The following is a 22,373-nucleotide window of genomic DNA, read 5'->3' on the forward strand; positions in this document are numbered from 1 at the left end:
CAGGGTCTAATTAGAGATGGTCAAAATGGCTTTGTGAATGGTAGGACTATTTAACCAATCATAGAGTTTTTTTTGAGGAGGTTACCAGGAATGTTGACAAAAGTTGCATATGTTGTCCACATGGACTTTAGTAAGTCCTTTGACAAAGTCCTAAATGGGAGGTTAGTCAGGAAATTTCAGAAGCTAGGCATTCATGTTGAAAAAGTGAACTGGATTCCACAATGGCTGCATGGGAGAAGCCAGAGAGTAATGATGGATGATTGCTTCTCAGATTAGAGGCATGTGAATAGTGGTGTGCCTCAGGGATTGGTGCTGGGACTATCGTTGTTTGTCATCTATATCAATGATCTGGATGATAATATGGTAAATTGGATCAGCAAGTTTGCAGGTGACACTAAGATTGGAGGTGCTGTGGACAGCAAAGAAGGTTTTCAAAGATTACAGATGGATTTAAACCAATTGGAAAAATGGCCAGAAAAATGGCAGATGGAATTTAATGCAGGCAAGTGTGAAGGGTTGCATTTTAGAAGGACAAACCAAGAAAGGACATGCATGGTAAATGGTGGGGCATTGAGAAGTACAGAAGAACAGGAATCTGGGAATACATATACAGTACATAATTCCCTGAAAGTGGTGTCATAGGTAGATAGGGTTGTAAAGAAAGATTTTGGTATATTGGCCTTCATAAATCAAAATATTGAGTATAAGTGTTGGGATATTCTAGTAAAATTGAACAAGATATTGCTGAGGCCAAATTTGGAGTATTGTGGGCAGTTTTGGTCACCTAATTGCAGGAAAGATATTAATAAAATAAAGTGCAGAAAAGATTTACTACAATATCTGGAACTGAGTTACGGGAAAGGTTAAACAGGTTAGGTCTTTATTCCTTAGAGCACAGAAGAATGAGGGGAGATTTGATAAAGGTATTTAAAATTATGAGGGGGATAGACAGAGTAAATGCAGGTAGGTTTTTCCACCTGACGGTAGGTGAGATACAAGCCAGACGACATGGGTTAAGGGTGAAAAAGTGAAAAATTTAGAAAAAACATGAGGGGGAATTTCTTCACACAGAGAGTGGTTGGAGAGAGGAATGAGCTTCCAGCTGAAATGGTGAATGCGGGGTCAGTTTTAACATTTAAGAAAATTTAGAGAGGTACATGGATGGGAGAAGTATGGATGGCTATTGTGAGAAACAGAAGTATCTTCACAGATTTTGCTCGAGACAAAAATTGAGAACAAAGAACATTTATTGTACAACAGTGCAAAGTTGGGTGCTTCCCCTTACCATGGGAATACACACATATACTGGGGCTCACCCAACTTTTATACAGTTCATTTCAGTGTAGAGGTACCCTCCCCCCCTTAACATTCTTCTGCCTCCTGGATTGGTTTGGCATTTGGTAATTCTGTCTGCCTACTTGCAGTTTCTGTAAACTTGAAAGACCATGGGGTATCCTGTCTGGGTCCCATCATGTCATTGTTCTTATTCATGAATCTGCCTTTGTCCTTATTCACACATCTCAAGCCCCCAGGACTTATTAATTCTATATGCAGAACTTTCTAATTCTTTCTATCACTATAAGACCCTTATTCTATTATACTTGCATAACCCTTCCTCACACTCTTATCGGAATTCATCCCTACTCAGCACTTACTTAACTTCCTTTAGTCTAGTCTATTATTCTTTATATTTCATTCATACTAACTTTACTTCCTATATTCTATTATCTCTCACAATCCACACTTTTTCTTTAGCTATGCTTAGTAAATTCTCAACTGGAAACTTGGTCTTTTTCCCAGCGAGTCAGCAAATGAACTGCAATCTCAGCATCATCAGACGGAGTTTGGGAGACGTACATCCTTTGGGTTGTAGTGATCTGACGAAGGGTCCGTTGAATTAAACACTGCTCACAAGTCATTAGGCAGGGAAGTATCATGATGGCTAAAGTAACGAGTCCAACTGCTATAAGGGCTGTGTGTATCCACCTCCAGTCACCAGTAAAAAGTTCAACCACCTGACCATTGTGACTGTTGTCATCAATTGATCTTCCACAAACGCCGCCCTCAGCAGCCAACAAGTAATCGAGAGCCAGGCGGTTTTGATAAGCTGTAGCTCGTATCTGTCGTTGTTCTTCAGCCAATAAATCCAAGGCCGTCGCTGTCTGTTTGGTGATAATCTCCAAAACTGCCTGGAGTCTGAGTAAACGGTTTAAATGCCAAATAGCTGTGGTATTCTGGAGCAGCTTGAGCCGTTTACAACTCGAATCCCCCTTATAGTGATTGCCTTTAGCCTTCCGAATGTATTCGTGACCCAAAGGATGATTTACAAGATGCCAAGTTGGAGGGGGGAGCATTTATTGTTACCTAACCTGTGAGTAGCAGCTTGTCTGTGAGTATTAGCATATACTCGTTTATCCCTACTTCAGGTATAGCCCTGACTAATCTTCTGCCTATCATTTTCCCACCATCTTCTTTGTACCATATTTTTAGCACTCATCTCTTTAATATCTGTAGAGGCTGGGACGCCAACCCAATCCACTCCCCAGGCAGTTCTGTTTCCCTGGTCCATGTTGGGATCCTAAATTAAACCATACTAAATAAGGTACCCCACTATGAATATACTCTATACCTGTGCCCTGTCTGCATTCTAAAGGTAAACTTGTCCATTCCTCAAAGTAATTATCATCTCTGCTGCCCCTATTCCAGGAGGACTTAATACATTGTGTACAATTGGGTGGTTTCCCAAAAATTGGGAACCAGCAGAAAAACAATACAGCAAATAATAAAAATAAAATTACAGCACTTTTTCCCGGCGTAGCATAACTTTCAGACTAGAAAGATGCGAGACTGCACGCCAGGTGGAGGGTATATTATCAACGTCTTTAGTTTGTGGATTAGCTTGTTTAATGCATTGTATGTGAGTCCACCCCTTTTCTTTTGTCCGCACTGCAGTGTCTGTAATCAGAAGTACACAATAAGGGCCGTCCCATATCGGTTTTAGTTTATGGTCTTGCCACGCTTTTACATATACCCAATCACCAGGTTTAACAGAATGAATAGGATAGTCCAGGGGTGGGTTTTGAGCTAATAAATCCTTCTGTCTTAAGTCGTACAGAGAAGTAGAAAGTCCCTGTAAATATTTAGATATGTACTGGTCATTAGCCTCAGGGGTAGGGGTATCAGTGTGGAATTCCATGAAAGGAAGACCAAACATCATTTCATATGGTGAGACAGCAAGGTCCTTACGAGGAGCTGTGCGAGTCCTAATTAAAGCCAAGGGTAAGCATTTAATCCAGGAGAGGCCAGTTTCCTCATGAAGTAGAGTGAGTTGATTCATCCGTTCAACACAGCCTGAACTCTGGGGGTGCCATGGGATATGTAACTGCCAATCTATTCCCAGGATTTTACACACACCCTGGAGTACCTGAGAGGTAAAATGTGTACCTCGATCTGAGTCAATGGCTTGAATAATGCCATAACGCAGAATAACAGACTCTAGTAATATCAGGATAACGGTGCTAGCACGATCATTAGGGGTCGGGAAAGCCTCAACCCATCGAGTAAAATGATCCACCATCACCAGGAGGTATTTATAAACCCCTATCTTAAGTAATTCCGTGAAGTCAATCTGTAGTCGTTGAAACAGACGTACGGCTATATTGCGACCGCCAGGCATTACCTGGCACATAATTTTCTTATTCTTTCGCTGACAGATTGGGCACCCCCGAGTACTTTGCTTGGCTATGGTGTACATTCCCGAGCAATTAAAGGACCATACAAAAGCATCAACAAGTGCCTATGTTCCCCAATGTGTCTGCTGGTGGAGCTGATTAATAATCTGATGAGCCAAGGCTTTATTCAGTACTTGGCGTCCCTCTGCCGTCCACCACAACCCATCGGCAGTTTGACGCATTCCCTGGTCTTTCATATAAACCTCCTCTTCCCGTGAAAAGATGGGAGTTTTTTGAACCTCATGGGGTGGGAAGTAACAGCTGCATGTCTATTTTTTCTGTGAGTGCAGCCTGTTTGGCAGCTTCATCTGCCTGTCTGTTCCCCTGTGCTTCAGGACTGTCAATAATTTGATGGCCCTGTACATGAACTACAGCTATCTCCTTAGGTAACATAAGAGCATCTAAGGATTGAACAATTAAGTTTTCATGATTCAACTTTTGTCCTTTCCCAGTTATCATTCCCCGCTCTTTCCAAATCTTTCCAAAGGTGTGCACTACACAAAAACCATACTTTGAGTCAGTATAGATTGTGCCCACCTTTCCCTCTAAACCCTGGAGAGCTCTACAGAGGGCATATAATTCACAGGATTGTGCCGACCAATGACCGGGAAGACGACCGGCTTCAATCACAACTCCTTCATTCCCATCCACTACACTATACCCGCTGTATCGATTGCCATTAAAGCAGCAGGAAGATCCATCAATAAACCATCTTTCACCCTCCCGTAAAGGTTCATCACTTAAATCATCTCTAATTTTTGTCTCTAAATCTATGACTTCTAAGCATACATGCTCTAAATCATTGGGGACAGTATCAGAATCTGGAGAAACCAAGAAGGCGGCTGGATTCTGTTCTTGTTCATAATCAGTGTCAAATCATCCCTATCTTTTTTTTTTTTTTTTTTTAATTTTTTTTATTTTTCACACCATAAATCACATTAGCCATGATATACACAATTTCTTTTTCACACATATACAGTGACTTTTTCTCCCCCCCCCTTTCCTCCCAAACCACCCCCCCTCCCCCCCTCTCATCCATTTTAGGTATACAATCTAGGTTGCATTAATCCAGTCAGACAATGTTGTCATTCAACAAAATTACACCAGAAATTCTACTGAGTCCATTCTTTTCTTTCCTTCTCCTTCCATCAACTTAGGTAATGTTTGTCCCCGGTAGGTTTTCGCTATTGTATTTAATGTAAGGCTCCTATACTTGTTCGAATATTTCAATATTATTTCTTAACCAATATGTTATTTTTTCTAATGGAATACATTTATTCATTTAAATTTGGTAGTTTATTCCTTTTAATTTGGTTATGTATTCCATTAATATTTAAAGACATATAGTTCAGCGTAGCCCTTTTATATTTTGTTTATCTTCTCTTTCCGTTTTTCCATCATTACCTTTCCTCCTTTTCCATTTCTGTTTTCTTATTTTCAACTCTTTATAAGACAACTCAAATCATCCCTATCCATGAGAATCGCTTCATACTTTAAAATTCTAGAATCAGTAAGCCACCTTCCAGCACGTTGTAAGAGAATGGTGCGGACTGTGTGAGGGGTGTGAACTATCATCGGGGCACCAAACGTAATTTTTCGTCCTTCCTCGACTAAAATAGCAGTGGCTGCAATTGCTTGCACACATTCTGGCCTACCACGACAAACAGGATCTACAATTTTTGACAGAAAGGCAACTAGTTGGCGAAAGCTTGCCCTCTCTTGCGTTAATACGCCCATGGCCACACCGTCTTTTGCATTGGTATATAGGTCAAATGGCTTATTTAGGTCGGATAAAGCCAAAACTGGGGCACTAATAAGACGCTGTTTCACAAAGGTAAAATCTTTAATCTCCTCCTCCGTCCAGACAACAGTTTCCCCCCTAGAGTCGCAAGTTTATCATAAAGAAATTTGACCAGGCTAGAATAATTCTCAATCCAAATTCTACAGTATCCCACTAAACCAAGGAATTTCCTAAGTTCTCGAGCACGGGATCTGCAGAATACTGCGTGTTTTCTCTGGACTTATGTTCCTAATTCCTTGACTAACCAGATGACCTAAGTATTTAACTTCAGATTGAACAAATTGTAACTTTGATTCGCTCACTCTAAGACCCTTATTCCCTAGAAAATTCAGAAATTCAACAGTGTATTGTTTAACCACATCATACGATTTTCCCGTGATTAATAAATCATCAACATATTGTATTAATTGACAATTCTCTCTCCGAGGGGCCTCATCTAGTACCTGTTCTAAAACTTGGCCAAACAAATTTGGGGATTCTGTAAAACCCTGGGGAAGGACCGTCCACCGGTATTGATTTTTCCGTCCTGTAAAAGGATTCTCCCACTCAAATGCAAACATGTCCCTACTGTCTATTGCCAACGGACAGGTCCAGAAGGCATCTTTGAGGTCAATTACACTAAACCACTTACTATAGGGATCAATTTTACCCATTATCGTATAGGGGTTAGGTACAACTGGATAACGAGTGAGAATAATTTTGTTTAACTCCCTCAAATCCTGCACTAATCGATAGGTACCGTCTGGTTTTTGGACAGGTAAAATTTGGGTATTAAAAGGTGACATACAAGGTTTGAGTATACCATCTTTCACCAATTGGTCAATTACTGGCTGCAGCCCCTTTCGGCCAGCCATAGGAATTGGATACTGTTTTCGTTTAATTACTTGGTCAGGGTCTTTTAAAGTAACTTGCAGGGGAGGAACATCTAACCCTCCTCTATTGCCTCTTTTTGCCCATACTCTAGGATTTATTAGTTCCCGATCCTCCTCTGTTAGTACATAAAATTGAACCCCGATACCTGATCCCTGTGGTCTGGTACCGATAGCCAATTGGTCCTGTAAATCTCGTCCCAACAGGCAAACTCCAGCTTGGGATATTTTACTAGTTCAACCTCTGTTATTATCTTTTCTCCCATTTGTATCCTTACATTCTTTAGTATAGGGACCGTAAAATCTCTTCCTCCCACTCCCAAAACCAGCACTGTCCCTTCTGTTTTAACACCCTTGGGCCGTTGTAAAATACTAGACCGGGATGCCCCTGAATCTACTGGAAAAATCATCTTGTCACCATGGGGTCCTATGCTTAAATTTACCAATGGTTCTCCGTGCAGCCCCACGGTGTGTATTGACTGAGAACCGTGACCCCCATATTCATAATCTGCCTCCATCAATGCATAAGATCGCGTCTCCCTGGCTCACATTGGGCATTCCCTCTTAAGGTGTCGGTCCTTTTTACAATAATAGCAAACTAATGCTCCTGTTTCCCAATTTCTACCAGGGTCTCCACAGGGTCCCGAGAATGGTCGTCGTCCCCGGAATTCTCCTCTACCCCTGCCTCTGCTCTGGTCTCTACTTCCCCACCCCTGGCGCTCCTCCCAACGTCCAGGAGCTGGCACACAGCTCCTAACATTTCCCTGCTGTCCCTCCACAACTTCCTTGACTGCCTGCATCCAAATCTTAGCCTTTCCTTTCTGTTGATCTTCAGATCTCTGGACGTATGCCCTTTGTGCGATCTGTAAAAGCTGTGTTATTCCCTTTTCATACCAATTCTCTGTCTTTTATAATTTCTTCCTGATATCTGGGGCTGAATTAGTAACAAAGCCCGTCAATATCAACTGTTCACCAGCTGGGGATCCTATATCCAACCCCCCATATTGCTGTATGGCCGCACGCAATCTATTCAGAAATGCAGAGGGGGTCTCCTCGGGACCTTGGGGAACCTCAAATGCATTCTTAAAGTTCTGTCCTTTTGGAACAGACTCCTTCATTCCTTTTACTAGATTAACCCGGTACTCATCCATTCGCGTGCGACCATCATTAGTAGTCTTATCCCAATTTGGGTTTACCAGGGGAAATTTAGCTTCTCCAGGTATCGCCTCTGGACCCCCTTAGTGTTCCCTATCCTAGACTCTAATCCCTGCCTGGCGAATCATTCCACGCTCATTCAAAGTAAATAGAGTCTTAAAGATAGACATTAATTCATCCCAGGTATATATATTAGGTCCCAAAAATTGATCTAATTGTTCTGCACGTCCCTGAGGGTCTTCTATCAGAGGTCATTTCCTTCTTAAAATTGCGCACCTCCGTACTGGTCAGAGGCACATTTACAAACCCGAGACCCCCCACATCCCCTCCCAAGGGAACCTCTCGTAAAGGTCTCTTCCAGTTAATTTCTGGCTTATCCCCTCCTCTATGATGTTTAGATTCCTGCCCTCCAGAAGACAAATCAAAGGGTTTTGCCCTTCCCTCCCGAGGTTCTCACACTGTTCTGAATGACCCACATAATCAAAGTCTCCTCCCTCTCGTGTCAATTGAGGCGGTAATCTTGTACTCTGTGAGCGTGTCATCATACCACCCCTACTTTCTTTTTCTTTCTCTAACTGTGGAGAAAGAGGGGAAGGTGAAAAAGGGTAAAGCGTAGGTGAGAGGGGGAAGATAGGAGCCGGCACAGGGGGAGCATAAGGTGGAGGAAGGGAATGTAACACATCCCATCCTTGTATTTCAGGGGCAGAAGGTTCCTCATCCTTCTTGTTCTTACATTCCTTTTCGCTCAAAATCATTTGATCAAACGATCCACTGAGCTAACAGGCTGCATATTCTCTGCTCTCGGTATTACCTCCTTGATTTTGGTAGAGCCAGATGTTCAATGCCTGACACATCCAGTCCTCGTCGGATCCGAACTTTGGCCAATATACCAAACTCCCTTTTATCAGATTCTTAACCCATTCCTGATAGCAATACCTGACCATGGTCTGTTTATCTTTCCCACGGGTATTCCCCGCACCCCAATCAGATAACATTAATCCTAACGGACCATGTTTAGGTATCTGATCTTCCCATCCTTCTTCAGGACTGTTTCCCTTGCTACTTACTCCTCCCATACTAGCAGGTAAATAAATTCCTCTTACCGGGATCCAGTAGCTATTCCTAGCGCACTTCCTTAACGTTCTCCCGTCGTTTGTTCTCATTGCCTCTTCTCGGATATCATTCGCTTCGTCCACTGACCAGTCACCCTTCGTCCGCGAGTCCAGCTGAATCAGTCGGGCACTCTGTCAGTGGAGGGAGTGGGATCCCGGACGAGCCCCCATTTGTGAGAAACAGAAGTACCTTCACAGATTTTGCTCGAGACAAAAATTAGAACAAAGAACATTTATTGTACAACAGTGCAAAGTTGGGTGCTTCCCCTTACCATGGGATACACACATATACTGGGGCTCACCCAACTTTTATACAGTTCATTTCAGTGTAGCGGTACCCTCCCCCCCCTTAACATTCTTCTGCCTCCTGGATTGGTTTAGCATTTGGTAATTCTGGCTGCCTACATGAAGTTTCTGTAAACTTGAAAGACCATGTAGTTCACAAACTACAGTTTGTGAACTTGGCCAGGGCCATCATGGGCATCAATCTTCACTCCATCAAGGACAACTTCTAGCAAAGAAAGCAGCCTCTATTCTCCAGGACCCTCACCACCTAGGCCATGCCCTCTTCACTCTGCTACCATTGGGAAGGGGGTAAAGGAGCCTGAGATGGACACCCAGCAGCACAAGGGCAACTTCCTTCCATCTCCCATCAGATTTCTGAATGGACAGTGAATCATAAATTCTACCTTCTTTTGCACTAATTATTTTAAAATTTATTTTCTAGCAACACTTGCACACCAATACTGCCACAAAACAACAGGTTTCATGATGTGTTCCTAAGAAGATAAGAAGTAAGAGCAGGCATGGGACATCTGGCCCATTGAGCTTGCTCTACCTTTCAAAGAGATCATGGCTGATCTGATGATAGGCTCATCTCCTCCCTATTTTTTCTCCATAATCCCTTAATCCCTAACCCTAATGTCTAAAAATCCATCTGACCTTGTCTTAAATATATTTATCGAGGTAGCCTCCAATGCTTCAATGGGCAGCAAATTCCATTGATTCTCCACCCTTTGGGAAAAGCAGTTCCTCCTGATCTCCATCCTAAATCTTCAACCCCAAATCCTGTGTCTCCTCATCTCCCCTGCTAATGGAAACAACTTTCCTACCTTATCTATGATTTTATACATTTCTATCAGATCCCCTCTTAATCTTCTAAATTCCAGCCTAAATATGCATGAGATTGTCTGATCTTGGAAGCTAACCAGACACACCTGGTCAGTTCTTGGAGGGAGACTGCACCAGGTTCTGTAGATCTCTGTGAGAGATGCTGGACAATGTAGTGACTCTGTCTGCCTTACGGTAGACAAAAGTCAAAGAATTTCATGTATGTTACATTCTAAATGTAGTATTACGTGACAATAATGGAACCTTTACCTTACTTTAATACAGTCCCACATGACTTGATCTCTCCTCTTGGGCTAACCCCCTCATCTCTGGAATGAACCTGGTAATGAACCTGGACCACCTCCAAAGCCAGTCCATCCTTACTCAAGAAAGGAGACCAGAACTGCATGCAGTATTTCAGATGAGGTTTCACCAGTATCTTGTACAGTTGCAGCATTACCTCCCTGCTCCTAAATTCAATCCCTCTAGCAATGAAGGCCAACATTCCATTTACCTTCTTGATAGCCTGCTGCACCCGCAACCCAACTTTTTGCGATTCATGTACAAGCTCTCCCTCATTCTTCTGCCGGGCAGCATGCTGCAATTGCTTTCCATTTAAATAATAATCTGACAATACATTCTCATTCTGAGCTTCTCACATGAGACTCCAGTATGGTAAATGCCTTGCTTCTTCTTCCTTCAATTTTTCTCTTCATTGTATTCAATGGGAATTTAATGGACTGAAAACAAATAAATGCCCAGCAGCAGATCACCTACACTGCAGAGTACTAAAGAAGGTTGCTGTGGGGGGTGGTACAGTAAGGACATTCAAAATACTCTTAGATAGGTTCATGGATGTAAGAAAAATAAAAGTTTATGGGCATGAGATAGGGAAGAGTTTGATTGTCATGGAATAGTTTTTGGGTCGGTGTGACATCCGGGGCTGAATGACCTGTACTGTGCAGTAATGTTCTATGTTCTGTTTTGCTCTTCACTGAATGCCATAGAAATTAATGGCACTATAAACCAATAAATATGCAGGACTTTATTATCTACAGTCCAGAGTACTAACAGAGAAAATAATGGTTGATGGGTGGGAAAAAATACACACTGGAATCATTACATCTTTCTTCGCATTGTTTTGGGTGCTTGAGGCCAAGATTCTTCCATTACACGGCAATGATTTTGATGATGGAAATGGATGTGATATTTCTATGCTTACAAAGGAAATCCATCTGAGTGGGATTGTGAATTGACAAGTGGATGCAAAGAGGCCTCAGGGTGATTTAGACAAGTTGAGTGAGAGTGCAAAAACAGTACAACACAGATTAAAAGGGTTTTCCATTTTGGTGAGGAAACAAGGCAGAAGATTATTTAAATAATGCTAGAATGGGAAATGTTAATGTACAAAGGGATATTGATTGCATCGGTAGAGGTGCATCTCAGGTTTGCCTTTTACATTTTCTCCACCTTTGAAATTTTGAACAGAAGTTTGCTAAAAGCAAATGAAATAGCTTCTGTTGACAGAGAGATTGAAAATAACATTAAAAATGCTGGAGCTATCCTTCCTATAACTGAATGGTTAAATGTGAAATATCACAAAAGAATCTTGATGGTTTTGTTTCTCAATTGACTATCCTTGGAGCCTTCTGCATTAAGTCATCAATGGGGTATTTATCCAATTTCAGGCCATTGATTTTTGCTGTGGCTTTTGTGACATTTTAGGAGGCAGGCACATTAGTTGAATCTAACTGGGAAAATTTGATACCACTAACTATTCACCAGTTCATTGCTAATTTATTATAAGATTCATCAGTATGTTTCACGCATTTTAAATGAAACAAAAATCTTTTCTGCAGACAGATACCCATCTTCTCAATGGCTAACATTGTAAACCTTCACGATGGCAGTCCTATTTTGCACAATTAAAAAATAGTGAGTTCATTTGGGAATTGCGTACTCTTGAGTTTAGACCACAACATTTCTATCTCTGTCCAGTCGATTTTATTTCAAACAGATTGATTAATTTTAAAATAAGTATTCTTTTTGTATCCTGCTATTCAGAATGTGGTGATTAATCCTAATCAGACAATGCAAAAATGCAGATGTCATTCTAATAGTGGTACACAATCTGTAAATAGCTTTATTACTGAATTTGTATTAAAATCTGAATTATAAAAACTACAGTTGCCTAAACTTTTATCTGGGATTCTGAAAACCGGTAACCTCGAAAAACCGGCGCTTTTTTTGGTTGATGACATCTGGCATCAAACATGATCCGACATGACCCTCGCTCAACTCCCGTTTATCCCGTCATATTCCACATCGCTAATTAGTGGTATCATTAGAACAGTGGTTCTCAACCTTTCTCTTTCCATTCACATACCACTTTAAGTCCCTCACCCTACTCACGTTGGAACATACAGCGTCATTCTGCCAGTTTATAAGTGCCACAACACTTTCAGTCTGCGCAGCAGCTCAATGGCCGTCATCACTACCCATAATCCCCCAAGCAGCTGAAACCGCTGTACCAGCTCCAACGCAGGGGAACAGAGAGGTGGCCGTTTTCCTGGCTCTGGTACAGCGGTTGGGGGAGGGGGGGCGAAATAGAGACAGCAGCACAACTCAGGCGGGGAGACAGAAGTGTGATGCGCATGGGGGGGAGAGACAGCAGTGCAACTCAGGTGGGTGAGGAGAGGACAGACATCAATGTGACTGAGGCGAGGGAAGAAGAGACGGCAGTGCGATTTGGAAAGGCAGGTTTAAATGGATCAAAATCATTTTGATTTCAAAATCTGTAAGATTCCAAACAATGGCAGGTGTCCGGTCCTGATGATCCCAAATAAAGGGTTAGACACGTATAAAATTATATGGAGACTTCTGACAGAAGCTTCACTGGATAACCTTAAATATGCAATAATGATTGACAAAGGAAATGAAAGATGATAAAGTGATCCAGGTCTGGACTATGTGCAATTTTAAAGAATCTATCATCTCCATACAAAGGAATGGACCCAGCACTTGGTCACTAGTTCCAGGAGAATTACACCATGGGTAAAGTTTCTTGATTTAACTATCCTGTCTAATGCACTTAGCTTCCCGTTCACGTGTTAGGTTTGATATTAAATGATGGAGAGATGTTCAACTATCCTTGTTCGCTTCCATCAGCAAAAAATAATTGGAGCCCTGCTTGTTTCATTCTTGTTAGGGACATCAAACCTAAATTCACCACCAATCCCTACACAAGAGGTTCAGTCTCTCTTAGGTTGTTGTCATTGTGAAAGTTTGGAGGGAAAGAAAGATCCATCTCTTTTTCTCAGAATGGAAGTGGAAGATTATTGAATACAGTAATAATGGCTCAGAAACCAGGGAAAAGTCACATTTTATTAAAGATAAGTTGCTTTGCTGTGAGCCAAAATAAATAATTTCTCACGTGAGCAAGTCAATAAGGATATTGCGCAACAAGCAGATTGTATGTTGAGTTTTAAACAGTTTTTTTCAAGCTATTCAAAGAGCATTATTAATATACATCACATGAAAAGCTCTTCAGTTTCCTCTCCAATTTAGTGTTTTAATTTTTACACAGTTTTATTTCATTGAAGTTCATTCCTGTCAGGACCAATCAGACAACATTGAAGTTCAAATTTGTCCTGGAGGAACTTAAGTTATTTTGGGTGAAGCAAAGAATTGTATTGGATGTAAAGAAACTGCTGTATGTTTCATGAAAAAAAAATCAGAATAACATGTTCACTCATTGTTGAATAGTTTAAAAATATAACAAATTGTTTGGTGTGGAGTCTCTGTGGCATTGATTATTTTACTTTGGCACAATTTTCCCAAAGTTAGCCGAAACACCACAATAGGTCAAGGAATTCCAAAAGCAAATTACATCCAGAGTAAATCAAGTTTCCATGATGTTTTCTGCTTTTTACAAGCCTCACATTGGAAGTTGCATCTACTCTCTCACCACAGGGCAAATCAGTAATCATGATAAATTGATAATAATGGCACAAAATTGTGTCATAAAGAAACATTAAATATGAAGAGGCCAAGAATTGATCAGATTTGGTCTTGAGATTCATTACTTAGTATGAATTCTCAGCGCTCTCAACAAGTCCAGCAAAAGTTTCAATTCTGGACATTAGGGGAGATTGATAAGTGTGGCAATCCTGTGGTGGTGAGCAAATAATCTTCCTGTGTTCACTCTGTCTCTTTTTTAAAAAAATCTGGCATTTCGTTGATACTTGGCTAAGAAAGAACTGTGAAGTATTAACTTTACATCTATCATTTATGTGCTAAATTCTGTGACTACTGGCTTCTTTTATCCCATATGAAGGATAAAGAAAGAAGACACAAAATCCAAGGTGGTAATGCAGAAAGAAAGCAGATAGAGTCCAGCTGGTCAGTCTGTTGAAGGCAGGGTTTGGGGGTTAATGGGGGAAGGGCGGGGGTGGAATGTAGAGAACAGAGGTCAAGGAAAAGAGGCTTTTGCCAAAAATCAGAGAAAAGATGCCAAAAAAGAAGCAAATGGGCTTGAAAAATGGTGGTGATGTCCACCAGCTTAGTCTGATAAAGTAGAAAATGGTGCACCCTCAAAGATGAAGCAGGGTGACTGCACATTACAGAGAATACCTTCAGCTGATAGAAAATTGTGAAGGGATTCCGGTTGTGGCAACTAGGGATAAAAATGATGAGACAGGTAGGTGGGGTAATAAAGAAGGCATTCAGAACATAGAACATTACAGCACAGTAGAGGCCAGCCAACCCATGATGTTGTGCTGACTGTGGCGATACAACCACCGACCGGACTGTCTGTGACAGTCTGCGCCTGTCTGCACTCCTGCACTGCCTACATACCTAGAGGGAGGTAACCTGGGAGGCTGGCTCCACCTACTCCCTGCCAATCACCTGCCCCATATAAAGGCTCACACCAGCCCTTGGGCAGGATTAGAGCACTGAACCTAGTGTGCAGGTTTTAAGCTAAGTACAGCCAGTAGTTTGAGCTTGTTTGTCCACACTGCAGTGCATGACAATTTAATTAGCTTCATTTTAAAGAACCATTAATAAGTTTATCAGGATAGAAAAACTGGGTATTGACCCCCAACACCCAGAAGCTCCATATAACCATATAACCACTTACAGCACAGAACAGGCCAGTTCGGCCCTACTAGTCCATGCCGTAACAAATCCCCACCCTCCTAGTCCCACTGACCAGCACCCGGTCCATACCCCTCCAGTCCTCTCCTATCCATGTAACTATCCAGTCTATCCTTAAATGTAACCAATGATCCCGCCTCAACCACGTCTGTCGGAAGCTCATTCCACATCCCTACCACCCTCTGCGTAAAGAAATTTCCCCTTATGTTCCCCTTATAATTTTCCCCCTTCAATCTTAAACCATGCCCTCTAGTTTGAATCTCCCCCACTCTTAATTGAAAAAGCCTATCCACGTTTACTCTGTCTGTCCCTTTTAAAATCTTAAACACCTCTATCAAGTCCCCTCTCAATCTTCTATGCTCCAGAGAAAAAAGCCCCAGTCTGCACAACCTTTCCCTGTAACTCAAACCTTGAAATCCTGTCAACATTCTCATGAACCTTCTCTGCACTTTCTCTATTTTGTTTATATCTTTCCTATAATTTGGTGACCAAAACTGTACACAGTACTCCAAATTTGGCCTCACTAATGCCTTGTACAATTTTATCATAACCTCCCTACTCTTGAATTCAATACTCTGATTTATGAAGGCCAACATTCCAAATGCCTTCTTCACCACACCATCTACCTGAGTATCAGCCTTGAGAGTACTATTTAACATAACTCCTAAATCCCTTTGTTGCTCTGCACATCTCAATAGCCTACCATTTAATGCATATGACCTATTTAGATTTCCCACTTCGAGATCTGAAAGCATGCGATCGGGACAATTATCCACATTCAGGCTGAAGTAATCAACTCAGACCAAAAGAAACTCATGGTTCTGCACACAAAACTAGGCCTGTTTGCATTCCAGGCAATCCATGACTGTACCGAGTACGAACTGGTGATGTCCATCCTGGAAAACATCTACCAGCCTCCAGAAAATGTATTCTACTCCAGGTACCTGCTTAGCATCAGGCTACAACAAACAGGTAAGATGGTAGAGGCTTACCTTGGGGCACTGAGAGAACTGGAACGTGCATGGCCACTGGGGAAGTGGAGTGGCTCATCCAGGATGCGTGTATGTGAGGCCTGTGATCGAAGGTGACTGCTGGAAGAAAGCAATGCTTCCCTCATGAGGGTCATTAATGTGGTTCGCTCTCTGGAAGCTGCAGCCAACCATGCTCGCCTGCTGCCTCCCCCTGCCTGGCCGATGCAGACAACCGCTGCCGCTGAGGTTCCCTATTGTGGAGATGCGATCACCGCCACCGATGCATTCCTATCACTTTAAGTACTGCAGGACCTGGTGTGGGCCCGACAGATGGTCCAGAAAGAACAGCCCCGCAAGGTATTTGCATTGCACCCAGTGTGGTAAGAAAGGCCACTTTGCCAAAGTGTGCCTCTCCAAATCCGCCGGGAGGACTGCGGCCCTCCATGACCAGTCATAAGCTCCCTTCAACCCTCCGGACACCTCCATGTATGAGTATTGGACAGTGCCATTACTCCGCCCGTAACTTCCCCACACACCGGTGATGTCACTTCCAGCCCAGCCGTTGAACCACGCTGATTCCATGTGCTCCCCATGGGTACCACCATCTTGAACCGGCCAACTTACCGAATACCTCACTCCCATCCTGTTGACCTGACAATGTGGTCAAAATGTGCGCATATAGCCAAATCCGGACTGCTTACTCGTTGCACCCCATGCCGGCATTTGCAACGTACGAGAGCCACCACGATGCACCAATGACGATACCGCCACCATCCTGGCTAATTGGAACTGCACCTAGCAACCGCTACTCGCCGCTACCAGCTTGGAGCAGTGACTTGGAACCCGAGTCGGTCCTAGCGTCCACCATGCTGTCGGATAACATCCCCCACAGACTCAGATGCTCAATGATGGACATCACCGTCAACAGGAAATAATAAAATGCCTGTTCAATAGCGGTAGTACTGAGAGCTGGAGAAGTGGAGTGGCTCATCCAGGATGCGTGTATGTGAGGCCTGTGATTGAAGGTGACTGCTGGAAGGAAGCAATGCTTCCCTCATGAGGGTCATTAATGTGATTCGCTCTCTGGAAGCTGCAGCCAACCATGCTCGCAGTCCATACATTGGCACTCAAAATACACCCAGCAAACTTTTCCATCACTTTTGCAGTCCAGGACCACTCCATCACAGCACTGGGGTGCTGCTCTGTAAGTTTGACTGGGAGGACTGGGAGGATGCATGCCCCAAGACAGGTTCCACCGCCACTAAAAGAAAATCTCAAGTTGGATCTTGACTGAATGACACCACTAGGGGTTATAAAGAAAGTGGAGGAGGCCACAGAATGGGTGAATTCAATGGTGTGTATCAAAAAGAAAGGTGACCTGTGTGTGACCATGGACCCAAAAGACTGAATGCCAGTATAAAGAGGGAAGATTATCAGATTCCAACCAGAGATATAATTACAAGATAGGTGGCTGATGCAAAGACTTACACTAAATTGGATTATATTCCAGGGCTTCTGGCAATTAAAATTGCATGAAGATAACACAAAATGTTGTACATTCAATACATCATTTGGCCAACACTCCTGTTTAAGGATGCCTTTTGGAACTTCCTCAGCTGCGGAAGTGTTCCACAGGACAATGGAGCACATTACAGAAGGCATAAATGGGGTACATATGTACATGGATGACATGATCCTGTGGGGAACCTCACAATGTGAGGCTTATCAAAGTGCTACCAACGCATCCAGAAGTCTGGATTAAAGTTAAACAGAGCAAAATGTCATTTGGAGTGAAGGAAATCACTTTTCTGTGAGATAAACTGTCCGAGGCAAGTGTGAAGCCAGACAAGAGCAAGGTGAAAGCAGTTCTAGAGTTGCTCAGACCCACTGACAAAAAGAGCATATTGAGAGTACTGGAATGATCAATTTCATTGGTAAATTCATACCAAATGTGTCTTCCAAAACAATGTACCTGAGGAAGTTGTTACATGACAAATGGGAATTCAAGTGGACAGACAACACGAGGGAGAATGGAGATGACTGAAAACCATTCTAACTACAGAACATTCTTTATTCCATCCAGAAAGATGAAAATATCAATGGATGCTTCAAAAGATGGAATAGCTGCCCTTCTACTTGTGGGAGAAGTTTGGAGGCCAGTCATATACACATCAAGGACGATGACCACATCTGAGTGTCCATATGGACAGATAGAGGGTGTCTAGATCTGGTGGTCTACGGACTCAAGAAATTCCACAGCTGTGTGCCCGGTCTATCAACATTCACATCAGAGACAGAGCACTAGCTATTAATAGCCAGAATCAGGAAAAATTTCTGTGAGATGACATAGTGAATCCAAAGACTGATATGAAGCTACAACATTATGACTTTGAATTGATGTACACACCAGGGAAACGTATTGTCCAGGGCAATGACACAGAGCTAAGTACACAATGAGAGTTCCACAGAGACAGATGTGAAGCTCCATGTGAGTCTGATCACTGAATCTCTTCCTGTATCTGACATGAAATCCAGGCAAATTGCAGCTGAAACAGAAAAGACACAGTTCTACAGAAGGTCATCAAGAATCTAAATGAAGGATGCCCTGAAGGTGAATGTCAGCCATACTACAACATTAGAGCTGAGCTGAGTGTTGTCAATGGGCTTCTACTCACACAGAGCAAAATTCTCATTCCCAATCACTGCGGCAAGAGATGCTGAAAAGGGTGCATGAGGTGCACCTTGGAATAGAAAAATGCAAGAGGAAGGCCAGAACTGCTGTTTATTGGCCAGGGGTAAATGCTGATTGGTCTCAAGCTGTGAGACCTGTTTAAAACATCATTCAAAGCAGCCAAAGGACCCCATGATCATATCTGACTTACCAGAGGAGACATGACAGAAAGTTGGGACTGATCTGTTCCACCTGGATGGAAAGAATTATCTGCTGGTTATTGACTATCTTTCGAACTATGCTAAGATTGTGCTGCCTCCCAACATGTCTGCTGCCTGTGTGATCAAATATATGAAATTGATTGTTGCAAGACATGGAATTCCTCAAGTCATCTACAATGACAATGGACCATTCTATTGCAGAGAATTCCAGAACTTTGCAGATTATGATTTTCAACATGTGACTTCAAGCTCTCTGGAACCACAGTCTCAAACAGTAAAGCAGAGGAAGGAGTTCACATGGTTAAACAGCTGCTCAAGCACAAAGCACAAAACAGTGGCTCAGATCCATATCTAGCTCTGTTGAGTTAAGAGCTTCACCACTTGAAAATGGCACGTCACCTGCTGAGTTCCTGATGGGACATAGACTGCGCACCACACATCCCTACTCTGCAGACCCAAACAAGAACAGAGATGATGAACGGAAATAAAAGTGTCTGCAAAGGAGAAAAAAAAGTGAACTATATCAAGTCAGCAAGAAAATTAAGGTCACTGGCACAACATGACACAGTGAGATCCAGAGGTTCCAACACATGGGAGAAAAAAGCCATTGTTCTGCAGAAAGAAAACCCAAGATCCCACAGAACAGAGGAAGGTCAAATACTGAGGAGGAATTGAAAGAGCCTGCTAAAGATGCAAGTGACGCTGCAAGAGCAGACAAATGCAGCAGATCCACCCTGCACAGCGACAGAGGAAACACCACCAGTGCTAGACACATGCAGCTGTGTTGATAAGATCCACATTTATTATCAAAGCACCTGACAGGCTGAATCTCTAAAAGAAAAAGAACTGCACACTTAAAAGGTTTGTGCTGTGATGTTTGTGTTTAACTTTAAATTCAAATGAATACAGTATTACTGTGTAATGTTGCGAGATTGAACATCTTTAGGAAAGGGGATGTGATGATTGGGAGTTGACCACTAAAGGAGTCGGAAATGAATGTTCTACCTCAGGTTAGATCCAAAATGAATATCCCATGAGATTGTGAGTTGTTAATAAAATATAATTAATACAAGAAAACACGTTTCTTTATTATAATAAAAGAAACATCACACCGGCCGCCTACCCACCAGAAGTCCCAATGATGCAGCTACCGATTCAAACCCTGTTCCCAGCTGCTTAATTACCGGAGCTTACGATGCTGCAGTCACTGACTCCACCTTGGACCCTGGTCGCCTACCTGCAGAAGGTCCCAATGCTTCAGCCACCGACTGTCACCTGAACCCCAGCTGCCCAAGATCAGAGCTTTCCACACTGACTCTCACCATGTGGCTTTTGACACAGATACCTACCATGGACCCAAGGTCATTGCTTGATCCCATTTACACATCCCCCTCTACTCCTCACCCTTCCTTATCCCTCTTCTCTACCCCCATTTCCCCCTCTGAGCTCCCCTCTTTTTCCCTACCCCCTAACCCTCAGGCCTCTCATCACCCCATTCTTTCTCATAACCCCCTACCCTCCTCCTTCCCTTCTGACCCCCACCACCTCCCACATCCCCCCCGATTTCCCCCACCTCTGACCTTCCTCACCCCCCAGCTCCTGCTTCTGACATCCTTAACACTCCTCTCCACCCTCTGATCTCCCCAACCTTCCTCTCTACCCTCTGACCTCCCTAAACCTCCACCTCCTCCCAATATCCTTCACCACACCAATTCCCACTCTGATGTCTATTTAGTCTTTACCATCCTCTCTGACCTTCGCTTCTCTGAAATGGAGCACTCAGTCCTCAGTAGAGGCCTTACCTTCATCCCCCACTGCCCACAGCTTAATGATTTCCGCAACGTCATGATGCTGAATTCTTCAGTCGCTTCTGCCTCGGCCTCCAGGCCTATTTCCATGACTGGTACTCTCCACTCCCATCCAAGTCCCCTTCTCCTGGTTTAAGCCTTCTACCTCCTCTTAAACACCTCATGCTGGCCAACTGTCCACTTGGATCTTATTATTTTTAAAATTTTAAAATTTAAAATTTAGATATACAGCACCGTAACAGGCTATTTTGGCCCATGAGTTCGTGCCACCAAATTTGCACCAAATTAACCTACACCCCCGGTACGTTTCAAATGGTGGGAGGAAACTAGAGCCCACAGGGTAAACCCAAGCAGACACTGGGAGAATGTACAAACTCCTTACAGACAGCGCGGGATTCGAACCTTGGCTCTGGTCAAAAGGACTATAAAGGCATTTCACTAGCCGCTATGCCAGCTGTATCACTCTAATTGCAACAAAGTCATCAACCGTCACAACTTCACTACTCCCCTCTCTTACTCTAATCTTTCCTCCTCCAAATGGTCTGCCCTCCACTCTCTCTGAAACAATCGTAACCTCACCATCAAATCCGCAAACAAGGGTGCTGATGTTATGGTCTGGCATACTGACCTCTACCTTGCTGAAGCCAGACAGCAGCTCTTAGACACCTCCACCTTCCACAGGACCCCACTACGACACATCAAGCCACGTCCAACACCATATCCAACCTTATCACTTCAGGTCACCTTCCTCCCATGGCCTCCAACCTCATTGTCTCCCATCCCTGCACTTCCCATTTATACCTTTTACCCAAGATACAGGCACCCAACCATCTTAGTAGACCCATTGTTTCCGCTTGCTCTTGCCCCACCAAATTAGTTTTGTCTTACCTTGACTCTATCTTTTCTCACCTACATCTGCAATACCTCACATTGAGAATCCCAGATGGTGTGTTGCCTCCCTGCTGCTAGGATCCCAGATATCACAGAATAAGTTCACAGCATTCTCAAGAGGGACGGTGAGCAGCCAGATGTCGAGGTCCATGTAGGGACCAATGATGTGGTTGAAAGGATAATGAACTCCTGCAAGGAGAGTTCAGGGAGTTAGGCACTAGGTTGAAGGGCAGGACCTCCAGTGTTGAGATCTTAGGATTGCTACCCATGCCACGTGTGAGTGAGGTTAGAAATGAGAGGATAATGCAGCTTTAACACATTATGTAAGGGAAAGCAGATGAGTTTAGAACATGGATTGGGATATGGAATTATGACATTGTGGCCATTAGTGAAACTTGGTTGCAGGAGGGACAGGACTGGCAGCTCAACGTTCCAGGCTTCCCTTGTTTTAGACACGATGGAGCGGGAGGGATGAAAGGGAAAGGAGTGGGATTGCTTGTCAGGGAAAATATCACAGCTGTGCTCATAGACTAGATGGCTCATCTATTGAGATAATGGGTGGATCTAAGGAATGGGAAAGGTATGACCACACTAATGGAATTGACTGCCCAATAGTTGGTGAGAATTGGAGATAGTAGACAACTGCAGGAAACATAAATTTGTGATAGAGATTTTAAATTTCCACCATTTGACTTGGACTCCCAAACTGTAAAAGAACTTGATGGCTTGGAGTTTTTCAAGTATGTTCAGGAATGTTTTCTAAATTAATATTTAGAAGTACCAACGAGAGAGAGGGCAATTCTGGATCTCCTATTGCAGAATAAGACCTGACAGGTGACAGAAGTATGTGAAGGGTAGAGGTGGCCAAACTTGCAT

At 43.0% G+C, this 22,373-nt stretch overlaps 1 long non-coding RNA gene across 1 annotated transcript; it reads right to left on the minus strand.

The window, feature by feature from the left end:
* Positions 1-1,309: 1,309 nt before the first annotated feature.
* On the minus strand, positions 1,310-18,898 carry LOC138736907 (uncharacterized). Its single transcript, XR_011340651.1, has 3 exons — positions 15,928-18,898; positions 8,660-8,872; positions 1,310-2,955 (listed from the first exon to the last, which is right to left on the minus strand). It is a non-coding gene; the product is annotated as an uncharacterized lncRNA (long non-coding RNA).
* Between the last annotated feature and the right edge of the window lie 3,475 nt (positions 18,899-22,373).

The sequence above is a fragment of the Narcine bancroftii genome, chromosome 6 (genome assembly GCF_036971445.1).
Source record: "Narcine bancroftii isolate sNarBan1 chromosome 6, sNarBan1.hap1, whole genome shotgun sequence".
Classification (NCBI taxonomy): Eukaryota; Metazoa; Chordata; class Chondrichthyes; order Torpediniformes; family Narcinidae; genus Narcine; species Narcine bancroftii.